Source organism: Zingiber officinale, chromosome 10B (assembly GCF_018446385.1).
Source record: "Zingiber officinale cultivar Zhangliang chromosome 10B, Zo_v1.1, whole genome shotgun sequence".
Classification (NCBI taxonomy): domain Eukaryota; kingdom Viridiplantae; phylum Streptophyta; class Magnoliopsida; order Zingiberales; family Zingiberaceae; genus Zingiber; species Zingiber officinale.
Window position 1 is genome coordinate 3682785 of NC_056005.1, and position 6000 is coordinate 3688784.

The window sequence follows — 6000 nt, forward strand, 5'->3', positions numbered from 1 at the left end:
CACACAAAATTTTAATTAATTTCTTCCCCTGAACTTGATACTTAAAATTAAACAACTGTCTAACCAATTAGGTACTAACTAACTATCAGAAGATAGTAGCTTTCACTTGGTTAGTCAGATTAAGGTGATTATAAGCAGTTAGTGTTTGACTTGACTGATGATCTTAATCGGATTACTGTCTGATTTGTATTTAACGTCCAGACTTATGCTGATGCACTGAAATAAGCATCTTAAGTCCAGACAGTTGGCCTATGCATCTCACCCCTTTCTATGTTTGTCAAATACAAGCAGGGTAAACCTAAGGTGTTGGTGAGATGCTCAAAAACTAGTCCTATGGGTACATGCTTTCTAGGGATTCAAAACTAGTCTAAGGCCAAAACTGTTTTTGAAAATCTAAAACTGGAAAGTTTTGAAAACAAACAAGTTTAACTTATAATTTGATAAAACATGTTTGAAAATATTTTTGAAAAATTCTAGTCTATCAAGATTGAACATAATCAATGCAAGTCTGAAATATCACTAGATAGATCCAAAATATTTTACAGGTAGTGTAGCTACAGAAGTCAGTCATAACTAGAGCTACTGAGATGATGAAGGGGGTGGTCCAGATCCCAAGAATCGGAGAAGCTCCATCAGCTCAGTGTGTCGGGTCTCCCCGGCAGCTCGTAACTCGGCAACCTCTCGCCGTATGTCCCGATGAAAACCAGAGTTCTCCTGCTGGAGACTCGCCATAGCTCTCTCTAGTCCGGTCATACGGTCGGCTAGAGTGCGGGGAGCGTGACGTGGTGCTCGAGCTGGTGGTGGAGGTGGAACAGCCTCCTCCGGAAACAGTGCAAGCATGAACTCGTCAACCTGTGCGTCTGGATCAGGCTGGTGCTGTGCCCCCCTCCGCCAAGACATAGTCCCGTCATCCCTATCTATCTGGACACCAGCTAGGGAGAAGTTCCGAGCTGCTATAACATCGAACTCGGTCATATAGGCAATGTCTCCTCTAGTGACATCAATGTGCAACGAGGACATATATGCTGTCAGAATGTGACAGTACGACATGTGAACTCGTCAATCAGTCACATATCCAGCCGAGTAGATAATGGTGGAGAAGATATGTAGGCTGATGTCAATATCTAACCTATGACTCAGAGCATAGAGTAAAAATGAATGGAATGGGCGCATCACGGCAATGTCCCGAGTAGTCAGTGGTAAAATACAACAGACTAAGACCCTATAAAGAGCGTAGTCCTGGACTCGAAGTTCTACTGACCTAAACTGGGTCACAATGGGGTCTCGCTCTCCCCAAAAAAAATACGAATAAATCGTATCGAGAGTAATATGTGAGTAGGGATCTCCGAATGGTAGATCCCTGGGAGGATAGCACAAGAAAGGACAATCAGACGGACGTAACTCTAAAAACTCTCGGATGGTCGTAGGGGAAAACGTGATATCAGTACCCGCTGCCCTAGTGGTATAGGTGAGATCGTCTACTTTCACTAGGTTATTGCAAAATTCAGCACACAGACTTATGTTTACTGGACTGGTACATTCGACTAGGTTCCTTAAGTTATAGTGGTTTATCACCTCTATAACGGAGGCACACGAATTTAGAAAGAACGATCTATCTATACATTTAGTCCTAATGGCTTTATAAATAGTTGACTCAAACTTAAGCCTTAGTTCTTCTGTGGGAAACCTAGGGTCAGTGCTAGCATTAGAAGGTCCAGCACCAGTATTTGTTCGTTTCCTACTGTATATAAAACAATATTCTAAGAAAGAATTAAAGGACAAATTCAAATAAATTTTCAGATAGGTGAAGAAGATTTACCGAGGAGCCATCGACAAATATAGATCTGACGACCTCGGTTGAATCGCAGCAGCGTCTTCACCGCAAGAAAATTTTGATTTTAAATACTTTCGCACTGAGGTTCGGAGTGAACCTTGGCAAAAGTGAAGGAGTTTGTGGCAAGTGTTGGGGGCGTTTGCTGCCCCCTATTTATAGGGAGCTCCGGGCGCCCGAAGCCTTTCCGGGCGCCCGGGGTTGATTTTGGGCGGGGCGCCCGGATCCCCTTCCGGGCGCCCCGGAGGGGAATACCAGGGGCGCCCGCCCCGTTTTTTTTTTTTTTTTTTGGAGATTAGGTTTGAAATTAAGTTTTAAAATAAAAATTTTTGAAATTAGTTTTTAAGTTTCACATTAAAATTTTGAAATTAATTTTAAAAGTAAAATTTTGAAAATTAAAGTTTTAAAATTAAAATTTTGAAATTAATTTTTAAGTTTTAAAATTAAAATTTTGAAATTAATTTTTCAGTTTAAAAGTAAAATTTTGAAATTAATTTTTAAGTTTTAAAATTAAAATTTTGAAATTAATTTTTTAAGTTTAAAGTTAAAATTTTGAAATTAATTTTTAAGTTTAAAAGTAAAATTTTGAAATTAATTTTTAAAATTAAAATTTTGAAACTAATTTTTAAGTTTAAAATTAAAGTTTTGAAATTAATTTTTTTTTTTTTAGTTTAAAGTTAAAATTTTGAAATTAATTTTTTAAGTTTAAAGTTAAAATTTTGAAATTAATTTTTAAGTTTAAAAGTAAAATTTTGAAATTAATTTTTAAAATTAAAATTTTGAAACTAATTTTTAAGTTTAAAATTAAAGTTTTGAAATTTTTTTTTAAGTTTAAAGTTAAAATTTTGAAATTAATTTTTAAGTTTTAAAATTAAAATTTGAAATTAGTATTTAAGTTTAAAAGTAAAATTTTGAAATTAATTTTTAAGTTTTAAAATTAAAATTTTGAAATTAATTTTTTAAGTTTAAAGTTAAAATTTTGAAATTAATTTTTAAGTTTTAAAATTAAAAATTTGAAATTAATTTTTAAGTTTTAAAATTAAAATTTTGAAATTAATTTTTAAGTTTTAAAATTAATTTTGAAAATTAAAATTTTGAAATTAACTTTTTTAAGTTTAAAGTTAAAATTTTGAAATTAATTTTTAAGTTTAAAAGTAAAATTTTGAAATTAATTTTTAAAATTTTAAATAAAAATTTTGAAATTAATTTTTAAGTTTTAAAAGTAAAAATTTGAAATTAATTTTTAAGTTTTAAAATTAAAGTTTTGAAATTAATTTTTTAAGTTTAAAGTTAAAGTTTTGAAATTAATTTTTAAGTTTAAATGTAAAATTTTGAAATTAATTTTTAAAATTAAAATTTTGAAACTAATTTTTAAGTTTAAAATTAAAGTTTTGAAATTAATTTTTTTTTAAGTTTAAAGTTAAAATTTTGAAATTAATTTTTAAGTTTTAAAATTAAAATTTGAAATTCGTTTTTAAGTTTAAAAGTAAAATTTTGAAATAATTTTTAAGTTTTTAAAATTAAAGTTTTGAAATCAATTTTTTAGTTTAAAAAAATTTAAGTCTTATTCATCTCACCCGATCTATATTATCAATCAGGGAATCCTATGATTTTGTGAGATGAAATTAGATTTTTAATTATGGAGTTTTGGTTTAACTTGTGTTAGATTCAGATTTAGCTTTGGTCTCCACAAATAGGCAATTTTCGGATAAACTTCTAAGCTTGGTGAGTCACATGGATGTCATTAGAAGTAGCCAACCTTTCGAGGTTTTTCGAATAGTCCTATCCACGGAGCTTAGTACTAAATCTTGGTCTAACTGGTTAGAATTCATTTAAGGGTAGCTTCGGTTAGTTCCACTTGGCCAAATGCACCAGATCGAAACCATATCTTTCTAGACATGCGATGCCCAAGTTTCCCTAACGTACTATCATCCAAAAACTTCACCAGTACCATGATTCAAGTTAAACTTGGTCTCTAATCCTAATTACCCTGCCAGGTTAGTTTGTTTTAGGTTACCCTGTCGGGTAAGTTAGTTTTGGAGGTGCCAGCTATTCTGGAGCCTCCCCCTGAATTATTGGCCATTAATTTAAATTTTGGATTTAGGTTTGTGTCAATTCCTTTTATAGTTATGGTTAACTTGATGATAATTTTGTTGATTTTTAAAGTGTTTAAATTTTGAATTTGATTTAGGTTTGTATTTTGGTTTGGTTTATTCGATTTTATATAATGTATTTTTTCTTTAGGTATATAATATTGATTAAGTCCTATTTGCGTGGTTAAGCACGCTTTCAGAACCCAAGCTAGATTGGTTGATTTGTATTCGGTTATTAATGATTTGAAGGTTTTATTTGAATTTGACTTATATCCTAGTCCGGTTTTATTATAGCATGCTTTTTGATTATTTAGGATTAAGTCTAGATTTTTTGATCTTGTTGTGAATTTTTCTAACATTTCTTTTAAATTGTTAATCTCATTTTTTAATGATAAATTCTCCTCCTCAAGTGTTAGATCTTGAGTTGGATTTGTATTTTCTTTTTGTTCCTTGAGGTTTTGATTTTCCTCAAGAAGTGATTTGTTTTCATTTTCTAGTTTAATCAATTTACTATTTAAACATGAAATAATTCTAAAAAATTTTTTGTTTAAATTAAAATCTACCTCATTCGGGCCTTCGGAAACGAGTACGGACTCGTGGCTTGTTTCGGGTTCAGACCCGTCTTCATCTTCCGACTCATCTTCTGTTTCAGCTTCGTGGGCCATCAGTGAGAGGTGGCTCTGATGTTTCTGCTCTTCTTCCTCCGATTCGTCCCAAGTTACTTTGAGGGCCTTCTTTTCGGTTGACTTCGGTTTGTCGAACTTCAGTTTTGGGCATTCGTTCTTGTAGTGCCCCTTTTTGTTGCAGCCGTAGCAAGTCACGTTCTTTTGTTCTGAGGTAGAACTGATCTTTTGAAGGTCCTTTTTGCTGAAGCTCCTTTTTCTCATGGTGAACATTTTTCTTACCAAGTTCACCAGGTGTTCTTCGTCTTCGGAGTCTTGGTCGGAATCTTCTTCAAATTCAGGCGTGCTCTTCTTTTCTTTGGAGGAACCTGCAAATAAAGCTATACCTTTCTCGGCTCCAGCATTAGTTTGTTCATGTAATTCTAATTCACAGAAGAGCTCGTCTAATTTTAACTTAGAAAGATTTTTAGAGATTTTGTAGGCATCTACGATTGATGCCCACAAACTATTACGTAGAAAAGCATTTAATGCGTACCTTATTAAGTCTCTATTTTCCATCTGGTGGCCTATCGCATGAAGCCCGTTGAGGATGTCCTTGATCCTCTCGTGGAGTTGATTCGCCGTTTCACCTTCCTGCATTTTTATATTAAAAATTTTGTTTAAAAGCAGGTCTCGTTTTGTTACCTTGGCGTCGCTCGTTCCCTCGTGCAGCTCGATCAATTTGTCCCACAGCTCTTTAGCGTTTTTGTGTGGACCAACTCTGTTCAGTTCTTCTCTTGTTAATCCGCACTGTAGAGTGTTGATCGCTTTATTTTCTGTTGACGCCTTTTTCTTCAAATCTGCTGTCCAGTCTTCAGGATCCAGTATATTTCCGGAGTTGTCCGCTGGAATTTTATAGGGTCTCATGACGCTCATCCACTAGTCGAAGTCTGTTTTGAGGTAAACCTCCATGCGCTTCTTCCAGTACGGAAAATCGTCTCCGTTGAAGAGTGGAGGTCGTACTGTGCTGAAGCCTTCTTGTTGGGACATCCTGTGCACAAGTAAATAGCCAAAAAAAATATCCCAAGACTTGGTCTTGGATTAGTAGTGCGGGAAAAAAATCTAGATTGGTGTTGCACCAATTTATATTTAATTGAAAAAAAATAAACCAGTTTGGAATAAAGTGTAACAGTGAAGACCAAAAAAAAAAAAAAAGGTTTCACCCCCAGTCTGATTGGTGGTTGCACCAAATCAGAGCGGTACCTGTTCTGATACCACTTGTAGGACCGTTAGATTCGATAGAGGGGGGGGGGGGTGAATATCGATTCAAAAATATCGAGTATAAGCGCAGCGGAAAAGTAAAGTAGACACAGGGTTTTTTACTTCGTTCGGAGCCTGTGACGACTCCTACTCGAAGGCCCATACTCCTTGAGTACTTTCGTTGGACAATTCACTAGCAATTCGGATAATTACA